The 27,020-nt window shown below is 38.1% G+C and overlaps 1 long non-coding RNA gene across 1 annotated transcript; it reads left to right on the top strand.

The window, feature by feature from the left end:
- The first annotated feature begins 9,612 nt into the window (after positions 1 to 9,612).
- On the top strand, positions 9,613 to 11,965 carry LOC113969171. Its single transcript, XR_003534779.1, has 3 exons — positions 9,613 to 9,722; positions 10,098 to 10,237; positions 11,840 to 11,965. It is a non-coding gene; the product is annotated as an uncharacterized LOC113969171 (long non-coding RNA).
- Positions 11,966 to 27,020: the final 15,055 nt, after the last annotated feature.

Raw genomic sequence — 27,020 nt, forward strand, 5'->3', positions numbered from 1 at the left:
CTTATGAAATGAATTAACTCTATTACACAGTATGAAATCTAACACATTTCTGGCTCTATAAATGATGAAACAAGAATGTTATTTTTAGTATTTTCATATGGCTGTGCCCAAAATATTCCTGTAGAAATAAGGGAATGGTTTGCAATATCAATACTGTAAATGCAATAATACATTATAATCTTCCATTTCTAGATCTTCCTCCCTGCCCAGCATCCCACAGCAAATTACAATCAATACAAAGCTAAACTTAGCGCTGTTATGTCTGCCAAGTGATGGCCAGATGCAGGGGCAGACCTATCCAATTTAGGGACTCTACAGTCTAGTGATACAACTCTCTGTGTGTTCATCCTTTGCATTCCTGCAGGAGCAGCTCAAAACAGAGCCGTCTGCTGACTCAGTCCTGCTCTTGCTTGATGCCAAGAAGAGTTTTGTCACTGATTTCAGAGGAGGCATGCTTGAAGCTTAACGTGAGAAACAGCAAAGAAAGTTCTATTCTCAACCCAGATCCATGATCTTGTTATATGTTAGAAATTCTAGGCCAAAAAAACTACACAAAACCCACTTGAAATCATTAGGTATATAACCACAAATTCCAAAGGAGATGAAAAATAGGAAGAATTGGGCCCTCTCTGAAGGAATTCCTGTACCAGGATCCAATATGACTAATTTTGCTAGTGTCAAGATCTCAGAGAGGTATTTTTCAGGTAACTTAGGAAAACCACTGCCAGTTCATGACCCAAATGAATAAAACCCTGGAAATTTGCTGTTTCCTAATGGATATGCCCTGCAGGCCCTGTCTGTACACTTAACTAGTGCAAATCAGTATAATATTTGAAGCCAATAAGGTCTATAATGATTTATACTAGCTAAGGATTAGGGGTATGATCAGTAGTACCTAAAAGGCATTCATTTTAAAAATGCTGAAAAAAAAAGATTTAACATTTTGAGTAACTGAAGTGGCTTTTCCATTCTTGTGCAAAAAACCTTAGAACAGGGAGAGAGTAACTGGAGCCTCCATTACAATATCCCTTACATGAGATTACAGTGTCATTGTCTATCAGAGGTGTCATTGCTACTCCACTGAAGAAATTCGGGATTCATTCACCTTCAAAAACAACCCTTGCCCAGCAGGATGCTTACACTACACTGTGTTTAACTAATTGATTTACTATACAGAAGAAACCAATGCAGTGATTATAAAAAGGGGTATTTTGTATACTGAGCAGAGCTAGCAAAGGTAAGAAACATGCATTCCTAAATGTCTAAAGGCACTGAAGAGCTTTATCAGTGAAATCAGTAAACAAATGACATAGTATATAATTCCTGAAGATGTAAAGCATGCAGTTCTCTTTCCAAGTCAGGCTCATAAAACGTGGAACTGGTAAGTGATATTTCTTCACTGGTTAAAGGACAATGGCATGGGGCTCTCCTATCCTCAGAAGCAAAATAAGAATAGATGTGAGCATAGAAAAGGAGCAAAGCAACTCTCCTGTGTGTTGAACCGTGCCCCAAGCCTATTGACACTATCAGAGGACTACCAAGCACCTGAGCTTATGTGGGAAGGGCAGAGAAGAAGGTTCAGTTCTCAGCACTAAGATTTTGAATTCTGTGGAAGAAAAAGGAGTTGGGGCTTATTTTCTCTATCCTGACTTCACAGGTGCATTTATGAACAAAGAGAGGGAAGAATGAAGACAAAATGCATGAATTAATTTAGTAGTGCTTTGAACCAGTTTTTTACAACTAGAAGTAATTTTGCGAAGTCCAATGCAATGACAGCAAACCACTGTTTGAGTAGGACCATGATTTCTCTGTTGGAAAGTGTTGGTTGCCTTCTCATCAACAGATTCAACACCTTGCAATGTTCAGGTCCGGTGTTAACATGAATTGTGAATGAAAATATTGACTTAGCTCCAAAATATTTCCAGTTACATTGGAGAAGGATGTCTTATAGCCACCTGAAGAAATCCTGTGAGAATCAGGAAGCAGTTTTGATAAATTAGCAAAGTCAGTTTTCAGCATTTTTGTTTTAATTTGAAAAAGGTTTGCTGCCATATGCATTTGTACTTTGGCAATGCTTGGTGACAGAACAGAGGCTGTCTTGGCATATCATTTGTAGAAGCAAAATAGATTTGGCTGTCATTTCCATAATAAGCATAATTCATATTTCAGTGTCTAAAAACATATGGAAAGGGAGAATGCCAATGTGAGATGAATATGCCTTAAGAGAGCTTGTAGGAGCCTCCCAATTAAACAGGTACAGGGCCAAATGAAGTTATAATATGTACAACTAATTCCTTCCATTGTAATGAATTTGTTTTGTGTTATACTAATGAATGGGTTAACTAAGTATGCTACTTTGAATATGTAGGTCCCAGTTTATCTATTCTCGCATACATTACCCATGTAATGCAATTAACCTAAGCAATTCATATCAAAGACAGAGTTATAAAAAATGAATACCAGAGGCTTCTGTGCAGATAAGACTTAGCTTTTATTTATTCCTAGTGTGTGCATGTAGTATTTTGGTTGGAACTGTTAGTGGTTACAGCTGATCTGTCCAGTAGCTACCACTGGGAAAACACCAAACCCAAGTTTATTCAACCTGCTTATTAAGGGTCCTGATTCTTTATATTACACAACTCAAGTTTGTAGTACTAGGTAATATGAAGGAAGAATAAAGTGAACAATGTATGAAAGAGTTCTTACCCGCCCACAAAGTACCATGTAGAATAACTTTTGATATAAGTAAGTATATTGTCCCTTTATATTTTTATAGGGGCTTAAAAAGAGCCTTAAGACCATCTCATGGCTTGCAGCAGCATGGAGCCAGGCTCCTACAAGTTTAGAGTGAAGCAGAACTTACTGAAAAATTCTCTTGCACATGATTGAGAGCCATGTTTTTCTACCAGTAGAAACAGAACCGTGTGCAAATGAGAATCAAGACAACACATATAGATATACAATTTACAATTTATTCATTGTCTTTTAACTGTTTCTAGTTTTTAATCTAACTGCTTTTGCAATGTAGAAGGATTTATAATATAAAGAAATGGGCACAGATGACATTTCATAGCACTGATGTCTGGCATACTAAGATTATCTATTTCAATAAAACGGAATAGCTGGTTTTCGAAAAGCACAGGTGGATAAATAAAATGTGATCCCCATATCCCAATGTCAAAATGTTAGAAATGTTATTCAGCTTTTACATGCAGGCTAGAAATCAAACAAGTTGGACTTGTGCTATAACTGTGCTATAAATTCTTTCATTTTTAAGTTTATACATAGAGCATGATAAGTGCGAGAAATAGTTGAAGAGTTGAGAAAAGAAATCACATTTCAATAGTGTGTGAATTAGGAAACTTGGACCCACTTTCAGAAGTGAGTTAAGGTCTTGGACACTGAGCATCTACCTTCTGTGCAAGCTAATTATATCTTTAAGGGTCTTCAAGCTAGTGTTTCCATTGCTAAAGATACAGAGGAATACTTAAAGGAATATTTAAAATGACTTGGTATGAAAAGCCCTTAACATTGCCAATGTTTAAATGCCTTTAAAGATCTGATTTGTGTTGCCCAAGGTCACTTCAGAAGTCATAACAAACCCCTCAGTTATGTAGGCCTTTTTCTATAACAGGTTTTGTAACTTCTAGTTTTCAGCTGTCAGTTCTAGGTTCCTTGTAAAATGTAAAGGAATAAATGCTATGCCAGACTTCTCAGTTTCCATCAGGCTGTCCAAGCCTTAGTTTATGTCCAGGAGAAAGTAAAAGTTAAGGTCTAGCTGCCTGAGTACTTCAATGTCTAATTCTAGGATGATGGGAGGTGATCATCTCCACTTCCAATCCTCAGATACAGGTCCTTTCTTTGGATTACGTATCTAATTCCTTTCTACAAATGTAGAGCAACCAATTCAGAACTCCACTACTAGTGCAAAGAGGCAACCTCACTGTTCCCTCACTTTCCTTCTCTCACTTAATTAGCACACCACAGCTGAATGAAACTTTAATTATGACAGTTACAAACAGAAATGAAGAATGTCAGGATAGTCTAGCCAGGCAGAGATGAATAACATTAAAAGTTTTTCAACACAGCATTATATTAGAAAAAGCAATTTGGTCAAACTCAAATTTTCATTCTAAAGTGGAACTAAAATACTGTCCAAATTGTTGATGTTTCTCTGCAGCAGAAACTGTGGGTTTTGACAAGGATATTAAGATTTTATTTTTAAGGTCTATCCTCTACAAGAACTGTTATATTTTGCAGAAACATTGTGTAGAAATTGAATAAGAACCAGTCATTGATTTAAAAAGTCACATTCATCCTGCCACACCTTAATGGTATTTGAAGGTTTCCATTCAAGCTGTGTAAAAACTTTAGTTCCCAGAGATATATTATTTTAGGTCAGAAAAAAAACCCAAACAAACCAAAATTCTATAAAATAAGAAAAATAGGTAACTTATTACTGTAACACTTAGAGAACTTATCTAAAAAAACCCAAACTGGATTCTGTAAATCTTTCTTAAAAACAGAAGAACTAGAGAAATGAAAGTAAAGTTTTGAGGATAATACTTTGCAGTGTGTTAGACCAAAGGAGTTTTCACTTTGCATAAATATAGAACACATAAGTTTTATACTTGATGTTACAATGTCCAGCAAAGGGACTACTTATCATAATCTTGACATAGAATAACAGTGGCAAGAAGAAATAATAAAACACTACCTAAAAGTTTCCTGTAAGTGGATATTCACTTCATAAATGCCACAGATATGAAAAACAGAAGTACCTGCAGAACATTTACAGAGCCCTGCACTGAGAATTGATGCTCTGTTTACTGTTCTGTTTTTGTGTATCTACACTGTACAGAGATGTGAACCACCATCCTTGGTATGCATACTCCTCACTGAGTGGAGAAAAAGCCTTAATATGAGCAAATGATACTACCAGTAGGAAGCTTATAATTCCCTGCTATCAAAATTTCAGCTTCACAAAAAATGTAACTCTCATGCCTGTGTGTGAAATTAGAATATTTATCTAATTCTAGTAATTAAAAAATCTTAGTCTCCTTTGATGAATGCAAAATAAATCAATATGACAGGAAACATAATTCCAACTGGAAACCACAATGACTGGTGTGAGAAAAAGCATTCGTAGTCAATCTATCTGATGAAACATGATCTCCTCTACAAGATATCATTATGCTATGTCTAATGATTCTCAGCCTTAGAACTTCTTTAAAAATCTACAAAAGCCAGTTCCCAGTGACCAGCAAGGGACTGACCCCTAGGTGCAAAGTCAGCTCTTTTTCAAATTGCTATACCTCAAATACCTCAAAATGTGCAGGCAGATATCTACCAGCACCTGTGCCAAAATTCTCTGTTCTCAACAGCAGGCCATTTTGCTCTTTTCCTCCCCTCTTTCTTAGTGTGAGAAGGAGGGACAAATCCAGGAGAGATGAGTTATTTGCAGACTAGTTCTTGTTAGACCTCTGCATTGCAAATTAATTGTTTTGGTGCAGCCATGCACTGTTAAATAGAACAGGATGGCAGCTTGGGGTTAATCTTCAAACTGAGGTCAATTGCCCTCCTGTGGAGCAACCTGAGGTCAGTCTCAAAAATTACTTTAAAATATCTGTACTGGCTTCCTCTTTATACAAGCAAAATTCTTTTTTGCCTCCCAGCCATCCAGTTTATTTTCCTAAAAAAAAAATCAGATCTTTGATATTTCTCAGAGTCAGTAATATTGTTTCACTTTCATGACCAACACTAATGCTGAGAAAATAAGTTAGATTAGACATAAGTCAATTACAGAAGGGTAAGTTTTAATATTGCCAGTCACAGCAGCCTTGTGGGGTTTTTCCTTAGTAAATTAAAAGACTTCCCTTTTCATCTAGAACCATCTTATCGCTCATTTCACTATCAGAAAAACACTCTGAAGATAATAAAAAGAGATTCTTTTAAAGGAAAATATATCTAGTTTAATTTCATCTCAGTTTTAAGAGGGAAGATTGTTCTATATTATTAGTTACTTGGGTTCATGTTTTTCCGTGCATACACAAGTGATAATAGCAAAATTTATATAAGGTGAATTGCCTGAGAATTGTGATTTCACTTACAATGCTAAACTAAGACTGTCCCAAAATAAAGACTGGTTTTTTTACAGCTGTGTCTCTTACACTGCTTGTGTTTTGTATGATGTTTACTCAGAAACTGCAATTCACACCTGCCCTAACTGCTTACTCCCAGGCTCCACACGTTCTTCAGGATTCAGCAACGTTCATCATTTTGACTATGTCACCCATTTGTTCAGCAAGTAATTTACTATCTTCCTTTAAGAATCAGGATACCATTTCAGGCTTAACTTCGGATGTTTAAAGCACTTAAGGTGCCAGGTCCAATTTACTTACTGCTAATGATTGATGTTTACTTTCTCTCTTGAATTAAAACTCAGGTCTGGATTACTCCATACCTGTTCCCACTGCGCCCTGTGTGCAGTGTGGATTCTGAACATTTCTCAAATGCAGTAGTATCCCTAAACAGATCCCTAGCTTTCATTGTATTTGTTTCAAATGGAGAAATTCAAAATTTTCTCATCAGCCTCACCATCTCTAAATGTGTGGGTTTCATTTCTCAGCTTCAGTTCATTTTCAAAATATAACAAGGCATTGATTTTGTAAGCCTGTTTTGTAGCAGTCCCCAGATGCTGTAATCAGACGTTCTTCTATCCTATAATCAGAAGAGAGGATATGACCTAATTCAGCTTCTTTGCATTATGCATCATGATACCTGACCACACACCCGAGACTGTTGCCTTCTTCGCAGCAAGATAAGGCATCAGAGCAGTTGTGCAGTTGTGGAGCAGAGTCCTGTCAGCGTGGTACCCAGCTTCCAGCCGAGGGTGCTAAAGGTGGAGGCACCCTGGGTAGTGCGTCACACAGGGCGAGCACAGCCTATCTCTCCCCCAGCAGTCACTCAGCTCTGGCATTCTCAGCAAGGGGCAATCCTGGTGTAGTTTCTCTGTCACCCACAGCACTTACCTCTTCCAAGTGCTTTCCCAATGTCTCCTTGAGGTTTTTAAGTCACGCAGCATCCTTCAGTGAGGAGCTTTACAGGTCTGTTACCTATGAGTGAAAACATGTCACGACTCCTTGAGTTCTGTACTGGAAGAGAGAGTGAGCAGTCAATTCCCATTGACTTTCCTACAGCACTAATGAACTTCAAAGATTTCTCTTCCCCCCCCTTATGTCCTCTCTTTTCTGGTAAGAAGAAAACCACTCTGTTTCATCTTTCCTGGTACAGACACTGCCACAGGTCTCTCATCACTTCCAATTCCCTTCTTCAGATCTTCCTCTGTCCAACCATACACTTCTGGAACAAGGGAACAAGAATAATACACAGTATTCAGCATGTAGCTGGACCATAGCTACAGGGCTGCAATGCTGCTTTCCTGTTTTGCTTTACACTCCTTTCCTAATTTCACATGAAGATGCAACTTGTTTTTCTCATAATTGCTGGAGAGTGAGCTGATGTTTTTCTGGAGCTCTCTGTGACAAGACCCAAGGTTTCACTCTTGACACAGGCATGTCAGAGGAATTTATTTAGTATGTAAATTTAGGATTATTCTTTCCCATCTGCACTACTTTATCTATACTGAATGTTACCAACCACCTTACTTTCTAGTTTCATAAGCCCATTCTGCAATTTTTTGTAGTCAACCTGGGGCCTGACTCCCTCAGCTCAGACAGTTTGGTCACTTTGCTGTTTTCTGTGCTTTCCAGGTCAATTACAAACCTGCTGCATAGCACAGCTCCTAGAAAAGCCCTTCTTTCATTTTGAAAACCAAACATGCAGTCCTGTTTAGTTCTGTTTGTGTTTCTGTGCCTAGTATTCATCCAAGCTAGGACCTTGTCTCTTATGGCAGTTTCATTTCCTTAAAATCCTATGGTGAGGGACTTTGTCAAAAAATCTCCTGAAAATTCAGGCTCGTCCTTAATGATTTCCTCATTGTCCCATCAAGACTATTCCATTGTCTTTAAAGGTCAGGACTAGCCTTTGTAGAAACTATGTTTTATCTTTCAGTTTTATCTTATATTTCAGATCAATCTTCCAGATTTATCCAGGTTTCCACTAATTCTATCTTTTATCATGTCTTCTGTTAATTTACCAAGTGCAGACATGAGGCTCACAGGGTTGGACACCTTCCCTAGAGACCTCTTTAAAATTTTGTGCTGCATTTACCGTTCTCCCCTCCTCAGAATTGAGTGAAACCTTAAGGGAAAGGTGACATACCACCATCAATAATTCAACTATTTCATCCTTTAATTCTCTTAAGACTCTTGGGTTAGTATCAAACAGTCTCAGTGATTTCTTAGTGTTTATTCTCTCTCTTTATTCAATTACTTCTTCCATGGTTTCTTCTGTTTCAGGCAATCTCTTGCTGAGTCCTCTCAAAGGGTTTGGCGCTTCCCCCAGTCTTCCTACAGTGAGCATCAGAGCAAAACACTTATTTACCATCTCTGCCACAGCCTTGTCCTCTCCTCAAATAACCCCATCACCAGCTGACCTGCAGAGCTGGCAGTGTTTCCTTTTGCTCTGCTGGAGGAAGGATTTAGACCTGCCTTGCTGTATAGTGATACATGCTGCCTATAGGACCTATGCATCTTTGCTATAAAAATTGATTTCTTGGGCAAAGTTTTCAGGAAGAGAAAGGTGGTCTCAAGTCAAGACAATGGAACAATGATCTGGAAAGCTGGATTTATGTCATTGTCTTATGAACTGGGCAAGTGATTTATTAAGTCTTCTGTTTGTGTTATTTGTTCACTCCTGATCTCTCAAGTGACCGATTCGATACCTCTAGTATACAAGTAGTGCAGTGTAATTTTGAATATATAAGGTAACACACCAAAAATTCAGAAGTCATAACCTCAAATCTGACATATTAGAAGACTGGGGTTACTTTCAACTCTCTGTGTCTCAGTTCAGCATTTACAAAATGGAATAATCCTACTCCTCACCTCAGAGGGGTTTTGTGCATATAAATTCATTAAAGCTTTTAAAATGTTCAGGTACTATAGCAACAGGCACCATGGAAAAACCTGGAAGGGACAGAGTAATTATCTTCAAAGCAGGGTTTGGATACTGTGCAGTAAATAAGGCATGGGGGACATATTGGGCAATGGGAAGAGAACTAAAATTGAATATTTACTTTTCAGCTAAGCTCCTTCTGTCCTATGCAGAGACTGAAGCACAAGTAGTTTAGAACAAAATTCAAATGTGACTGTGTAATTAGACAATGTCATAATGCTCACACCCAGTGGGGCTCATTTAAGGCATACAAGGCAATTCTTAAGGTTTGGCAGAGGTACCAGCAATTAAAAATAGGTTTTTACGTTAGATAAAAGGTCAGGAAACTGTAATGAAAGGCAGTCCAATTCTCTTCTACTACTCCACTGAATTGCAATTTGGAGGGGTAATAAATATTGCATACAATTTTCAAAAGTACTTTAGAGATTTGAGAGCCTAAACTCTATGAGTGTCATCACAACCTAAGCTGCTATTACTCCAGCTAGAGGAAACTCTGCTCATTCCAGAAATGGAAGCATTAGGATGATATGTCAGCGTGGCACTCCATGCGGAGAGAAAGATCATGAGAGGAAACACGTAATAAATTGGCCTTAGCCAATGTGTTTGGGCTGTCATTGCATACTGTGCCAGCTGAATGTAGACAAGTAAGATATTGAGACAAATTTGATTGATATGATTGAGTTTGACGGAATTTGGTGCTTATTTACAGCCAGATTTTGCTAACTTTACTCAAACTGATTATTGGCCTGCTCCAACAGCTTTTCTGCTGAAATCAGTGGGGTTGCTAACAGTGAATAACACTCAGTGTAAGGGGTCCACAATCTCTCCATTACAGAGAGAGAGAAGGAGAAAGAGGGAGCAAGCATATGGAGGAAGTACAGGGAAATATATTCTTTAATTCTCATACTTAACTAAGTTGAGAAAATTCTTTCTCTAAAACTGAAAAACTGCTAGAACATTAAATTCCATACAGAAAAATAAAATTGTTTTGAAGTCTTATATGAAATATCTATTTATAGGTATGATGCTGTGGTTGACAGTAGAGGCTCCATCGACTACCACAAGGACTAACTTTCACGCATAAACAACTTAATATACCTTGAAATGATGAACTCACCTGACCTTGCCAGAATTTCATTATGAAGTCCAAGGAAGGCAGGTATTTTGAGACTGTAGAATCCAACAACTGTTCCCAGCAATCTGAGCAACAGACTTCATTTGTATTTTTAAGAAAATTAGCTATAAATATTAATTTTCTATTTGTCAGAATTACCCCTATGATTTACTTATTTTTGTTACTGTGTTGTAAATTACTTAATATTTAAGACTTTAAAAACCCACAGCAAATAGAAAATAACTGATCACCATAATAAACATTGTTACAGTGATGGAATCCACACTTTTTTTTCCTATAGAACTGCATTTGTATGCATGTACAGTTTTTTTATGGCAGAAACCGATTTGGGCATTCATTATTGACACACACACAATCATTTTAAGTGCAGTTAAGTACACCATCTGGCTTTTCTTTCCATCTACGCCTGTGTAGCCATACACAGTTATCTGCTATTCCAGGAGTGTCTGATGCCTGTTATAGCTGCACCAGTTGCACCACAATCAGCTGAGTAGGCATTTCCCTTATGAACCCTGATTTTCAATGTTTACAACTATTAAGAAATCGCATCAAGCTCAAACGTGGCATGCACATTTGCAGGCCAGATGTGTTTTTGTTTATCCTTTTATTTTTAAATGCAAAAAATTGCAAGATTTAAAGAGTCCATCCAAATAATACAACATTTATAATCAGCAAAGCAGATCTGCTCTCGGTTTGGGGATATGGTTGCAAGATATTTGAAAGTGGGTCTTACTGAGCCTTTTGGTCATTATTTGTATCCTTCTCTCCTTAGCTAACTGGTACTAGTACACAGCATGTACTGCAAGTCACATTTAATGAAGGGGCTTAAGCATGTCTATGAAAAACCACCAGTATTTGGTGTAGAGGGAAATTGTTCAGATTTACCCCAGCAGCTAGACAGGCTGGAACCATTAATCCCAGCGTAGAAGTTAAAATAGTTTTTATATGTGTCTCTAAATCTGAGGAACCTAAGGAGAGATAGAGAAGCCCTCCAGAGACAAATTCTGTGAAAGAGTTCAAATTCATAAGAGGATATAAAAATGAAAGAAGGAGAAGAGGGGGGGAATAAATTAAAAATATTTTCATTTGAATACATTTTGCCAGTTTTTCTGACCATCTGAGCTTTATGTTGGGAAGATCTAGTACAGCAACATCTCTAAACTTGGGACTCTAAACCCACCAAAGGCCTATTGAAGGATCCAGAATTATCAGGCATATCCCTACTTCATCTGCATGCTCTCCAGGCATTTGTTTTCCTAGGTATGCTTGCAAGTGTGTGTCCCGGGACAATGAATGCCTATGTCTCACCAAACGCTCCACTGCAATCAAAAGCACCAGCTACACCCCACCTCTCCTTAGTAACTCCTATTTGCAAACCAGTCTGCTGGCTAGAGCGCTCAGCCAGGATCCTGCGCACAGTGCCTGTTGGGGGGCACAACCCACACCACCTCTGGTAAGTATGCTACAGAGTTTTCAGCCAAACCCTGAAGTTCTAAAAGAATTTCAAGAGGCTTCTTTGCACATTCCCCACTAATTAGAGAGATGTGTGTTTGAGCCATTTCATACTGAGAAAGGTTTTGAGCCTAGGTGTCTCGCTTCCTCAGTGAGTGCTCTGATCTCTAATAGGAATTGAGGAAACTACCACTCCCTGCCTGAATGTTAAAAGAGAAGAGCGAGCTGGGTCAATTCTTTGAAGAAATAGTTACAGAAGACTGCTGTTAGGAGAAGGGATTCCAGGTTTATGATCCCCAGTGGAAGAAGGCACTTGCCCATTCATTGCTTGGAATGAAGCAGTGGGTACCAGAGGAGGGAAGGGGTCGCACTGCTGGGTGTTACCTCCTACCTGCCTCAGCTTGACACGTTCAAGAACAACAAAAAATTTATATCAATATGAGAGGGGTTTAGATTCTATTCGGAAGTCAGGCACTTAGAATGCTATCATCTATAGGTATTTTTATTATTGTAAATAATTAGTTTTTCAGTTTCCTGCTACTTTCACCTCCTCCCCCTGCTATTCCCCGGCTCCAGTGTGTGTGCTGCTGCACCTTCAGCCAAAGGCTGCAGACCCAGGTGTTGATGTGGTTCCCACAAAGACAGGTCCAATGCTGGGTGATTTGTTGTGTGATTTGTGGGTGGCCAGTAAGCAATATTACATGCCTCACATCTGAGGCAGTGCATTAATGTAAGGTGGAAAATGTTCTTAAGAACAATTTTCCTGCAAATGTATCTTCAGCAGGGGAAAATATAAGCATGTGATTAATCTTAAACTCGTAAGTAGTTCTAAGTCAGTAGGGCTACTCAGTGACATGAAATTAATACATAAAGAGTCTTCATGGGATGAGAGTATGTATATGAAGAAAATTACTTTCTCATCTCATTCCACAGGCATCCAGGACCTGTTCTTGCTCTTGTGATGGCTTCTTCTCACATCAGCTGTTCAGCCAACCACTTACTGACCAGCTGGTCTACTCTCTTGTGCTCTCTCTCCACGCGTGCCTGAGGTGGCAAGAGGGTCCCTTTTAATTTCGACATTGGTCAGATATTTCTTCTATAAAATGTATTCTGAGAGATTATTAATAGTCCTTGACACTGACCTGAAAAGAGGTGATGAAAAAGCACCAACCTAGTTTACTCTTGTTAACCGAGTTTGGAAGAAAGGGACAGGTGAGTTCAGACTCCAGTAAGCCACTCTCTAGCCTCTTTGCTTTATGTGTCTGGATTCTTTTAATTTTATTTATGGACTAATCTTTATCAATATAGTCATTATTGGCTCCTCAAGGACACAGCCATTGTGTGAATTTTAAACAAGTATAAATCCTCTATTTTTCTTTTAGTGTCACTTTACCTTGTTTATTGAAATAGTATATATCATATTATGTTTTATAGAATATAAGCAATATATAATATAGTTCACATCAATATGTTATTCTAGAAGATAGAGTGTGTATTAAAATATATGGCACGTATTGATATAGCGGCTAGAGACATTGTAGTTTAGATGTGCAGCCTGTAGGTCAGAATGAGAGCTACCAATAACCTCCTTGGTAAATCCACCTCCACAGTATATATCTGACTCATGTAGTCAACAAATGTTATTGTTATTCTGATGATGACTCTATACCTCATTTATTTAGCAATTTTTTGGGTGCCCAGAGAAGTATGGGTTAGGAAATCTGTAGCCCACAATTTAGGACTGACAATCTCTGTTGCACCAAAAAGTTGCAAGAACGTGGTGAATTGGAGCAGACACTACATGGGCTTTGGAAAACCTGAGTTAAGATCCTGGGACAGATGTCTTCAATGATTTCATTGAATCTCCTCTCTGCTTCCCTGGCCCTAGGAAAGCATGAAACTCATCTTTGGATGTTCCACTAGAGAACAGGAAGATTTCTTCTAGCTCCTGTTTCCTTCAACTTCTACACATTGACACCCATTTCTGCACATCCTCAGAGGCTAAAATTTATTTCAAAGACAGAGGCACCGTAAGGTCATCCAGGAGTTTGAAGCATCAAACTCTTCAAGTGCTTTCTGGTGCCTGTTTAATTAACCATAGTGTTCCCTTAGTTACGGAAATGACATGAGTTTCTCGTGTCAAAAAAAGCAGAAAAGACAGGTATGAGAAATGTGGGCATCCAAAAAGCAGCATTAGCCATTGATTCCATGAGAACATTGATCCTTCACTCACATGAGACTTCAGTACTGTATAATATAATATTTGGTGCTTAGGGAAAGAGTGGGAGATGTACAGGAACAAAGTCTCCTCATTGTGTTACTCAGCACTGAATATATAAAACAGAGGTTTAAGGAAAACAACAAATCAGGAAAAACAAAGTGAGAGCAGACAAAAAGAGCTGAGACACAAAAGATTTGAAGAAAGCACAGTATCATGAAAGATGGATGGAAACACGGCTTACGGTGTTGCCTGCCTTAAATCTTTCCCATATCATGGCGATTGTTGTAAATCCCATCCTTGGAGCCTAACTGCATCATTTAGACTCTAAGGAACAGCGATGCCTATTACCATGAATTCTGTTCCTTCATGCCTGAATTCTGGCTGTTGCACAGCAAAGCCTTGCACTTTGTCAAGTAGCAGAGACCTTCCTAATACAGTGAAAAACCTGTACTACAAACCACACAAGCATTGAAAAATTATCAGCATTGTTAGAAATGTTAGGACATTTCCTGCAATGAAAAAAAATCTGCATTGTATCCAGATAATATTTGACTGATCATCATTTTTGACTGAATTTGCAGAGATAGTTTAATTCTGAGTTATATATATATATAAAGATTTTCATTGGCAAATTAATAATTTTGTTAAAGTTCTTTCATAGTCTATTTAGAAACAATTTTTAAAAAATTATTTTGGAAATGCAGTGTAAAAATTTAACCATACTGTGAAAACTGTGTGTGGAAAGGGTACATGTGGACTTTTAGTCACAGCCTGGAAAGTAAGCCAAGATACCTCCCAATTTCTTCTCAGTTGCCAACTATTCCTTAGCTAATTTTCAAAAGTCTTTGCAATATGCAAAATTTTATTATAAAAGTTCACATTTCTGGGCTGCAGCAACATCTCTCCTTGAAAATTACATTACTTATTCATGTCTACCTTTTTACTATAAAGAGGAAAAAGGTATAGTGCCACAACAATATACTTTGGAGAATGAAATTATTTGTTCTTGATATGGAAACAGTGTTTTCTTTTGAATTGGTTTGAGTGAAAAGGCAGCAACAAGATTATTTAGCATAGTAAAAAATATCCTATCTATGTTTATCTTCTTTTGAAAACCCTTTATTTTTCAATTCTATGAACAGTTTAAAACCGTTTTAGAAACATAGGTTAATGATTTTTGCAAATAAAATATTATTATGTTGAAACTCACCTACAAATCTCTCTTTATCAGCTTTTGTAGTGCCCCACTTTCCAACCATTTCTTTGTAGGATTAAACTGCAAAATGGATACCATTTGAATACGCGAAGAGCATAAATGTTCTCAAGGAAAATACTGTTTTTCCTGTGGCAAAGACTGTAATGTTTATATAATCCCTAAATTAATATGAATCATTTGGGCCTGTTAAGTTGTACCTCTACTTCATAATTACTGGAACAATTCAAGAGACTGGGAACTGAAGAGGAATCAAGCCGATAATGAAAACAAAAACAAACAAACCCACAATTTGTGGAGAGGTAACAGAGTCAAATGAGCTGTTACTGCTCCATACTATCGTATACAAAAAGTTTCCTAAAACACTGTTCACACTGAGGAGTGATAGCAATTGCTGGACTTTGCTTGGTGTTTGCTGTCTCCAGATTTCAGCACTGTTCCCCTGAAAAGGTTATTAGATTTGAAAGTGCATAAGCAGACTTAAAAAAATGAATTCAGTGTCTTTTAAAATAAATAGGAAAGCTTTATCATTATGGCTACAAATGTGTGTAATACATAAATAGGGCCAAGATGCAGTTGTCCCAGCTTCTACACCTGTATATAACAAGCTTCCAAACTTGATTTACCTGAACTTGGACCTCATATCTAATTCTCCACCAAAAGGTTGTTTTCATATTCAATTTAATTTCAATCAGGTGAGAACATGCACATTTTCTGTGAATGTCAACTTGAATTTCATCATGTTGGTTTCACACATGTGCACAGGTTTTCAGCTGAGATCACATGGACATGGTAGCAGATAAACTTAGCCCTGAGATCAACAAGAGAAAATTCATATCAAGTATTACAGGATAGCCAAAGGAAGCCCCTGTCATATTTGTTAATATAATATAATACTTTGTATCAGAAATGTGATCCAAAAGGTGCTGTGTGTCCAGCACAGCCACTTCAGGAGCAGAACTGAACACTCTGCCCTCTGCCCTCAACTGGAAAAAGCTCATTTTTCAAATAAATTCTCTTCCACCATATACATGAGGACTGAGACAGAGAGAATGAAATACTCACAGAAATGCAGACAACTCAGGAAAAGTCTTTTTTTTTTTTTAAGATCCTGCAGTCCATTTTGAAAAGGAGCAAGAAATGTAAGCCATGCTACTATGTGGCTCCTGTGTAAATTAGCTCTACGGGAATCCAAAATAGAGCAGATTTATGCTAACAACGGGCTGAGGGAGATTACTTGCAAACAACAAAGGCAGCCTGGCCAGCAGTTTAGGCCTTCTCTTGTTAAGAAAATTTTCCGATCTGTAACTAAATCAATTAGTTATACCAGTGCAAACCCCTGATAGAGACATGCTGCACCAGCATGAATTGGGGCTTAAAGCCATTTAGGTTAATTCAATAAATCCTTGTCAGCATTGCTTTGAAGCAAAGTATACCATAGAAGCGAAAGTTTATTTGGGGTAAAGAGACTGACTGACATGTAGGTAGCTATCAAGCTGTCATTCTTCTGGCTACAAGCATGTGCAGCTGAGTGAATATATGTGGCAGGTCTGATTTGGATCTCATCTCAAGCCTATGTAATGAAGAATGACGCTCTTTCCTTTGCAGCCTTTTCTATTCAATAACTGATCTTTAACTAATTTTCAAAAGCTTTAATTGTGAGATGTAACAAGACAATTACACATGCTGACCCTTAACATACTATACTCCTGGAATAACACCGGACTGTCATCTTCCTCTGCAACTCTCTCTTCCCAGCCCTCCCCTTTTCCAGGTGGCATGGTGACCAAGCCTACCACTTTCTTTCTCATTAGCAGGAGCACCAGTGTCCGAGGAAATTGTCTGGGAATACAATCCCCAGAAATGCTGCATGAGCTAATAGCTTGAGTATTCAGAGATGTGCTCTGGGGAGGTCATCAGTGATGTTGCAAGAAGAAAGAGCAGCTACAACAAGGCCCACTGACTGCCATATCCCCCTCATTAGTGCTGACACTGGTCACTGGCTGGGGCTGGGAAGGAGGCAGCAGGGTGTCAGAATCAGTGCAAGAGATCTCATTTTCTCCATGTAAGCTCTTTTGTACTGCCTTGTCAGTTGTAGAAGAGAGTTTGTTTAAATTGACTGCTTTTTCAGATTTCCTAAATACCTGATGTTCTAGGGAAAAAAAAATTAAAAATTAATGGATGATAGAAAATTATTGTGTCATTATTTACCTATGTCACTTGTAAACAGCCATATATTAAACATTTCAGCCGTTTCTCACAGTCACTTCTTGTTTCCTGACTTCACATCTGCAGAAAAATACGTGTATTTGAAAGAAAAAAACAGTTCCAAACTTTGAAAGCACAAATGCTCTTGTCAGGTACTTGTTTCAGATCACTCCTCTGTATATTGCCTACAGCAGAAGACTTTCTACTGCCCAGGAACATAGGACTGAAAGCCTCCTAAGACACTCGTGTCCCTACCATTACAGGTAGCAAATAACTTTTTTGTAGCAAATCCATCTCCTCTATGACAGTAATAGATTTTTGTTCCAGACAGTCAGTTCTAGACTAGAGCTCCCCAATTTACTGATCTGGTGGTGAGAAACCTGATTCTGATTCACAGGGCAAAATATACCTGTGTTAAGTAAGTTCTGCTTTGAATCTGTCTGATATCACAGTAACATTTTCCAAATGTTTAAATAGTTTTTCTCTTCATTTTATCCTTTTCCCTGTGCCCCCATACATTTATGGCAATTGAGGCTTTCTGGAGCTCTGTTTTGCTAAGCAAAACTAGCCAGGAAGCTTTTACGTCTTCTAGTAAGACAAGAGCTGTGTGCCCCAAAAACATGTCTCTTAGTCTTCCCATGCACCTTTTCCACTTTACCTTAATCTTTCTTGCACATGTTTTACCAGGACTGTGCACAACACTCACCACAGCGTCCTCCATATATGCACTGGACGTTCTGCACTTACTTCACCTCAAACAGGTTCCAACCTCTTTTTTTTCCCATCGTGTACTTTACAGAGTGATCCTGTTGTGTGATCCTGTTGCATCAGCAACCAGAGAGAAGACAGTAATCTGTGGCACGGAGACAGGAATGTGTGCCTTGTGAGACGTAGGAAGAGACACCCAGAAAGAGGCATTACTGCCAAACAAAATACAGAAGGAATTCCATTTTCCTACTCACCTATAGCCAGTGAGTAGCCTCAAGCCTTTTCCTTCTCTTCAGCTGTTTCCAAAATATAGGTTACGGTTCTTGGCAGAAATTCTTGTTGGACTGTGACTACATGACCTTGAACTTTGTACTATTAAATTTCATCCGTTTCTTTTTACTTCAATCCTCAGTTATCCAGCTGTTCCACATATATTCACCCTCCTCTACAAAGGCAGTGCCACCCAGGTTTGTGTCTCCAGCATAGTTTTTAGTTTGTTCCCACTCTTGATACTCAGGTTAGATACTAAACAAATACAGAGCCATTTTTTCCAACTATGTAATGCTCCAGCAGCAGCCTCACTCCTGCCTGCCACTATCTCTTCAACACTTACCAGGGACATGTTCACTTTAGTCAACTTTTTACCCCTCTTATGTAACTTGCCTCCTTCCCCTAGTTTGACTGATTATTAGTCAGTGAGGATGCAGAAAAAAATTAGTTGGATAGCTACCAGCTGTTAGACTGGTCTTAATAATATACAAGTTTTTGAAAAACGTTCAAAATAAAAATAATTGAAGGTGAGAAAATAATATAAAGATTTATATCTTTGTAAAGAGATTAAATGCAGCTTCAGCCAAGGGAGATTGTTCCAAATTCATTTGACACTGGTCTTCAATTGAGGTTTTTTTTTCCAGGAAAACTAACAAAGAGTCAATGTCATCTGCCTGGACTTCGGTAAAAGGACAGCCAGTGAAGACTTATTAGCCTTTGCAGTTTAGGCAGAGAGAAAGGGCGGAGGGAGTTAGCATAACTTCATACCAGTTAAAAATAACTGTTGGAACTGAGGGTGATGGCTTGGTTGAGTGATGCCATTTGCCAAAGCTTTAAATTACTGTGGAGTTGTTTAAGCATTAGTTAACTGGCTGCCATAAATCCCATGATGGATCTCTTAAGTCAGAGTTAAGGAATGGTTTACCATAGCCTGGTTAATGGTTATACAAGCTGTTCTCCATGTCTGATTAGTTTTTTGTCTTTCCATTATTGTAATTGTGTGATAATTCACTTAATTCCTTTACTTCTCCTTTTTTATTTTGGTTTTTATTTTAAATTTATGTATTTTGTGATTTTAGGAGTAGCAGATTTTTTTCTGGGAAAAATTCTACTATTACAGAGCATTCCACCATGTCAATCAATTAGCTGTTTCTGCAGAGTTTATATTCTGAATTTTTCGACCCAAAAATAATGTATACTCAAACTTTTCCACTGGAAGAAAGTACAGTGACAGAATAGAGACAGTACTTGATTGATTGGATTTACCAAGCAGCAATGAACAGTTAAATACTGTCACTGAATGTTAACTTAAAAGAGAGACCATAACTTCTTGAAAGAAAATCATATTTACTGAGACACTAAGCATTAAAGAAGATTGTATGAGACAACTGGAAATGTTGATAAACACAAAATAAACAAACACCAGTGTAAAAGGTAAGGCATTAAAGATGCTACCAATTCTGTTTGGTATTTTGGTAATGTTTTGCTCTGTCAAGCCCATAACAAGCAACCAGGACCTTTGATCACACTAAAGGTGCTGCACTCTGCACTTGTAATCAGTTTCTTTGGAAGGGACAGAACACGATACCCTCACTGAGCAATATGAAGCCAGAGACAGAACGGTGGGCTCTGGGTGGAATAAATCAGCTGAAATCACAAACTACTGCAGATCAGTGTTTTACTGCATGAACACATGCACAAACTTAGAGTTTGTCATTTAGGAAAAAAAGGAACAAAATAGGGAAAAAAAGATTGTGTCCATATGGCTGAATATATATCTTCATGAATTGACACTGAGATGTATTTCAGAACTAATGTCTAAATATGGGTTCCTATGACCTTAACAAAGGCAGAAATAGGAAAGTTTTCATGTTTTAAAGTTGTTTCCTAATTTTATGGGAACTATAATTTAGGGAAATTGTCATCCAGAAAGTGAGGTACATTTTCAGATATCCACGGCCAAGAAAATGAGGTCATATAACAACAGGTGCAGAAAAGGGTCTGCATCAGGGGAACAGGATAAGACTGGGATGATTCATTCTTATCAACCTACCAAAGTGAGGGATTTATTTATTTATTTATTTATTTATGGTAAAGCAATGGCATATAGTAAAAAATTGCATGGAGTTATGAATTAAAAATGTAAATGGAACTTATGCATTCACAAATGACTGCACCAATCCATCAAGAAAGGAGTTAAAGATTTTAAACAGTCTCTTATTCCATGAAGAGCAGTTTCACCTGCCATTAGTAGGAGTCAAATTTACTACCATGGGAAAGCAAAAAGAGCGAGACTGTAAACAAAGGTTGATACTCCTATTCATTTGGGGATTTTTAGCGCAAAATTCAGATGAAAAATATTAATAAATGCAAATTTCACCTGGTGTGCATTTTTCCAGGACTAAAATTTCATGCATAAACCCCCTCCTCCTCTGCCCACTGAAAAAAACCAACAGTGAAGCTTTCGTCTGGGAGGTCTATGTGCTCCTCCAGCTCAAGGATTTGAGCAGCCATTTGAGTGTTTTCTAAAAGCTGCCTATAAGAGATGCTAAGCTGTATGGGTCCAGGAGCAGCACCAGCTGTATCGTGCAGCTTGCACGGCATGATGATAATCAGACTGCCCCAGAGCTCCCCTGGGAGGCAATACCAACAAGACACTTTCACAAGCAGGCTATGAACTATGATGTTGAGCAAGAAAATATTTCAAATACTGGTTACAGAAAGATCACTGAACCTCAATTCTGGCACAGCATGTAGGGGAAATGGCAGCAGTTATGCTTTTGCTATATTGCTGATTACACAGGGTACAGTTCATTGAAATAGTTCTAGACAGTCTCACAACGTACTAACAGAAGAAAAGGGAGTTCCTCCCGAAATAAACACACACCCCTACTTCTTCTGTCTTGATGCTCCTGGATGTGTGTGCCCATCATTTACCATCAGAGCTTGTCTGAACAGACTCAGCTCACTGGCTCAAGAAAAAACTAAGTCAGCAGAAATGTAGCTAGCTGCCTCTGGTTAGCAGATAAATCCACGCACAGGAAAGGGCAAAACCCATCTGACCTAGTGGGTACAGGAGTGGTGGGTGCAGAGACAGAAGAGAGGGCAGGCGAGAGTTCTTTTGTAGCCCTACACTGTTATGCTCACATCTGTAGGCATCACTGTAAGCTAAAACTATGCTAATGATTTACCCTGGACTACTGATTTCAGAATTGAAAGATATACCTGGTTCTAGGAAAATTTACCCTAGTAGTAAGTGGAATTTAAGCAATTTTTGGGTCATTAGTTGGACTTCCAAGACTATTTTAAGAGAGCCTGTGAGGTCTGTAAATGTCAAGAGCTCCAGACTTCAAAACTCAACAGATCTGAAAGTTGGACATCTGCAGTACAGTTCGTTGCCATATACTACCAAGGGAGAAACAAGTTCTATTTTTAGTTCACCTTGTGCAAGAAGTAAAGTCACTACAAAGATGAAAGAATTGGTCTGTACTAAAAATAGTATGTAAATGAGGCAATGCTTCCTACAAGCTTATCTTTTCCCTTCACACTCATAGCCATGGTCAGTAGCAAACACTTTTCCTGAAAATAGACATGGTATAGACACAATTGTCGTTTATGTTCTATGCACTCATCAGGAGGAAAAAGGGGAAAAAATGAACAAAACCCAAACCTCAAAGTAGTGTACAATGTCAAATACAAATTGCTTACACATTTATTTAAATGAAAGATAAATACATCTGTGGCTACGAATAGCCTCTTGCTTTGCAGACCAAGGTCAAAATAAACATCCTGGAGACAAGCAATTCTTTCAGCCATGACAAGGAGTTCCCTGGTTTCCAGTGTGTTGTGTCAAAACACGAGTTAAATATCTACATGGTCTCTTATGTTCTTTCTTGTCCCTTCCTACCTGAGGAGTAGCAACATGGAGTTTTCAACTTCAGAGCTTTTTTAGCATTTGGTTGTCCATCTTTAAAAGTGATTGAGCAAATAAAGCGTATTTTTAGAGAAAATTATTGTCAGGATGGAGAATAATTGTGTTTAGCTTCATCTTGATTATACAAATTAGAATGGTCTTGTTACAAAAATCTACTAATAAAACAGGGGTTGGCATAAAAATATTGACACGTTTGTCTATAGTTCTGATAGCAGTGCCATTATAATAAGAGCCTAGGATACAATACAATAAAAATGGAAAAGAACATTCAGCATGGACAAATTCTGTTGTGTTGGCCAACTGCTGAATAACTGCTTTAGAGATTGAGAGAACAAGATGGGGCTTTTAAATGGGACAAAGAGTTGATTCAATAGAGAAACAACACAATACAAAAAAATTGGAATTCTATTCACTTGCATGCAAGCTATTAAGTGGGTGAAAAATTATTTTTTTTTCCTTTAAGTTACAGCTTTACAGAGAAATTTTGACTTTGCAGTGTTTGTGCAAGTTGCTATCATAGTCTACTTTTTCTTTGAGATTCAGAATTTTGCCCACTTCATTTAGAGAGCAAACAAACCACCTGAAATGGTGAGCTGTTTCATGCCCTAGCTTTATCTGTCCTCCTCCATTATTCTTTCTGAGCTCAGCTGAGTCAAGAAATGAGTCATGGTTGTGTCATATGGCTCAGCTACTTCTGAGGACGTTTCATTCCCAGAAAGAAACACAAACTGCCCTTGACATTCATGAGCCAAAGAGAACAGTGAAACATGGAGAAACTCTTCATCCCACCAGTATTTCACTGAGAACACTTGCTGGGAAATCAGGATATATCTACACTGAAGAACTTCAGTTTTCTCCAAAGTTCTGTATTCCTCTTATGACTTACTTCTAAATTTGTAATCAGGTATCTTGAACCATTTCTTCCAAAAGTTTGACCATTCCCATTCTCTGTATTCTGACTTTAGTTATTTAGCAGATTCTGTGTACTAATGAAATCATTGAATTTTGTCCCTGATGTCAACAGTGAAGGAGTCAGACCTTCAGTGCAGCGAACCACTCTAAATTCACTTCCTTGAGTTGTCCCCAGTGCTGATACATATAATGCTGAGCTAGATTAGAAGGGATTGAAATAAGTAAGGGGAAGAAATATACAGGAAATTATGTATTTCTAGGACTAGGAAGCAGGCAATTTTCATTTTCAATGAGAGCATCAGGAAAGAAATGGATGTTGTCACTGGAATAAATGTAGCACATAGCCCCTCACAATGTTTCAGGTCTTTGTAAGACAGATCTGCATGATCAAATAGAGTACCTTGGTGATTTTCCAGGTATAAACTTATGCCCTTCACACTTGCATTCAAGCTTACATCATTATCAAAAGAGATAAAGCAGCAGCAAAGGAAACAGGATTAACCATGAAAGTCATTAGGTTTTAAATTACTGAAGTAAATAAACTCCCTGCAATGCGACCCAGAATATCTAACTTTTCTTTAAAAACCATAACAGAAAACTTATCAGTCATTTTAATACTTTATTCCATCAGGCCTAGAGTAAATACAAAGTGCAACAGTCTGATGCCTACAGCTCTGATTCAGAGACTCATATATATATATATTATATATATATATATACACACAGATTTACATTTATATATATAAAAATCTGTACAGATGCCACTGTGTCATTGCATTCAAATTGGAGGAGACCAGCAGCCCATTCCACAGGAAAAAGGAGGAATAGCATGCTGCAGTCACTGACTAGAATGGTTGTGGATGAATATGCACCCTTGCACTCATGCATTTCTCACCAACAGTCTTACCCCACCACCAATCCCTCACTGTGTGACAAGACACACAAGGACTCACATCCAATACACAACTAACACACACCTCTCCCCCCACCACCCTCATCATGGAGCCTGGTACATCTGAGTTGATGTTATCAAATAGGTAGTCTCATGTCCTGGGATTCTAGTTCAGAGATATAAGGAGGTATAGTGAGGGTGTCCAGCCTTTTCTTTTGTGTCCAGATAGCACATTCAGGTGCTCTCTGGTTTCTGATTCCAGGTGAGTCAGTCTTTTGCTGCACAAGCATTCCCTGGGCTCAGGAGCATAATATTCATTCTCTCATAGCCACTGCTACATTAGTAAAATGTTACTATATTTCCATTTTTATTTCTATCCCCTGTGGACTTTCAGTTCCCTGCAAGCATATGAAAACATTAAGAATGATAAAGCTTAGTTCTTATATATCATTTTCCATGTTTAAGCATAGAAACTAATGATGCTGCAAGTTCCTACAACAATGCTTTTTAGAGAGTAGTAAGGCAAGAACACCTTATTGGAGAATCAAGAAGGTGTGAAATGACATTTAGTTAAGAGACTGTGCTGTAGATTAAAGAGACATTAAATGCTGGTCTTCAGCTAAGAGCAGAATCTAAATTAAAATCCCAAGTTTGCAGGGGAGAAAACAGCACTAATTTGATATATATAAGTGTAACTATAAAACCAATCTACTAGGTACTTATAGCAACTGCGCAGTTAAGCCAGTAGTTGGAATATGGCAGAAGAGACAAAGGACCTAGCATTTATATTGTGAACTTGGTTAAGAAATGAGCTCAGACATTTTTTTATGAAGCTCATCTAGTCACTTCATTGGATTCCATCAGGCTGCTGCGATGTACCTACAAGTTGAGTCTCTGGACTTGTAAGCTTTCCTTTGTACCTGGATTGCCTCCAGCCATAATCTGTGGATCTAATTCATTCAGTGCTCTTATTAAACACAACATTATGTATTTCTTGCTTTACCTGTAAATAGAAGACAGTCTCTTACAAAAGAGAGTTTCTAAACAGATTAAAAACACCCTTTCCCACATCTCCGTTCTTGAGGGCAATTTCACTGTTAGTCTACTGTCTTCCAGCCACTCTAAGCAAATAGACAGGGCTCACTACATTATTCTTATGTATTTCACACAGACCAAGAGATGTACAGTTTTATTCAGAACATGCAACACCTCCATCTCCACCCTCTGCCTCAGAATCCCAAAGATCTTACTGACCTTTTGAATTCCAGGTTCATCCTGATGGAATGCATTACCCAGCTCAGAGAGAGTCCTTAAAATGCTGTGTTTTATTTCTTTCACTTTCTCCAGTGGTCCTGTTAGTTTGACGCTCCTTAACTTCCATGTTAAATCTATTCCTATGTGACTCCCTGCTTGTCTTATTTTTACTTACCCTGCCTTCATATGGTCTTTTTGTTTGTTTCAAGGGTTTTCTGGTCCTTAAAACTCTAGATTTTCATCCAGAGGCAACTAGAGAAAGTTTGTTTTGCTGTGGTTAATGCGTTCCACAGTTTTGGTTGGTGAAGAGCTGGTTTTTATAACAGTTTTAATGCTCTTATTCACTATAAACTCACTATTCTGCCTCCTTGAGCCCGAGGAGGAAGTAGGCAGGGTATCTTAAACAATGGCGTAAATATATATCTCGTATTTGCCTTTTTAGCCACCAACGCGCTTGCAACAAACATGGGTAGTGCCCTTCCCAAATCTTTGTTCGCAAAGCCTGGCCATGAGAGAGAAATATATAGCAAGACCACAGACCTGAACAGAATTTGTAGACAAATCGTCTATGGTGCATAGACAAATTCCCAAATGAACATAACATTATTAATCAGTGTGGTCATTCAGAAGCCGGAACTGCTCGTAGTCCTAGGCATTCAATTTTTTTCTCCTACTGGATTTTTGTTCATTGACAACAATGATGATTAATGATGGTCTGGCCAATAGTGTACTTACAGTCCAGAAGATAAAGTGCTACAATATTTAGCAAAAGAGACCAAAACAAAAACACAGACATATGGGTTGTTAAAATGGTATTTTATTCAACAGTTCTGAAACTTTAACAAGAAGTACATCCTCTGATTGTAATGGATAGTCAGATGGTTGAAACAATTAATCTGGGTTTCCTGTATAAAAATGAAAGAGCTTGGTGCAGCAGAAATCATTAGAATTTAAAGTAAGTGGAACCTTCTCTGTTCCAGAATTCAAAGGAGGAAGGTGTTTTTCAAGCTGCTAAAATAGCATGGGTTGTTAATACCTCTAAAGACAGTCATCAGCCTTCTTTCTATCTTCTAAGCTAAAACACACATTTCCCACTTAGTTTGAGACAAAGTTTCATGAGTTTCTATTTTTCTGGGAACTTAAGATAACTCTTCTGGAACTCAATTTAATTTTGACATCCTATTCATCTTCCTGCTTATTTCCCATCACTGACCCTGATCTTATTAAAAAACCTCAGAGAATGTCAGCAACTGCAGGGGTTTTGTTTTTTTTTTTTTGACGAGTTACTCTGGAATGTGTTTAATGCCTTAAAATTGTCATTGATTGAAACTAGCAATTCTAAATGAGCAATTGAAAACTAATTTCCCTCTATTATTTATTTCTGTTTCTCCCCAGCCATACATTTGGCACTCCTGGGATAATTTCAAGATGGACAGCCCAATGGCCGTTAGAAACACATCTTTCTTTATTTTAGTGCCTGTTTTAGCCTCTTTCAGGTTATCAAATCAGTGGATACTTCTGTCACAATGGGCCAACTGGGCCAACTGAAAAGACTGAGCATTGCTTCTGTTCTGTGGAATAAGGGCATCACACACAAACATAGAGCTGATTTGTGTATGTGTGTGCCTTGGGTTTAATGTTTAATATAAAATCTAGTGAGGAGTGTCAGGATAGAATAAGCTAGATGGAAATGTCTAGACAGTGCTATTTCCCTCAGTAAAGTTATCCACCTTCTGGTGATCT

Source organism: Neopelma chrysocephalum, unplaced genomic scaffold, assembly GCF_003984885.1.
Source record: "Neopelma chrysocephalum unplaced genomic scaffold, ASM398488v2 Primary Assembly neopelma1_71, whole genome shotgun sequence".
In the NCBI taxonomy this organism is placed as follows: Eukaryota; Metazoa; Chordata; class Aves; order Passeriformes; family Pipridae; genus Neopelma; species Neopelma chrysocephalum.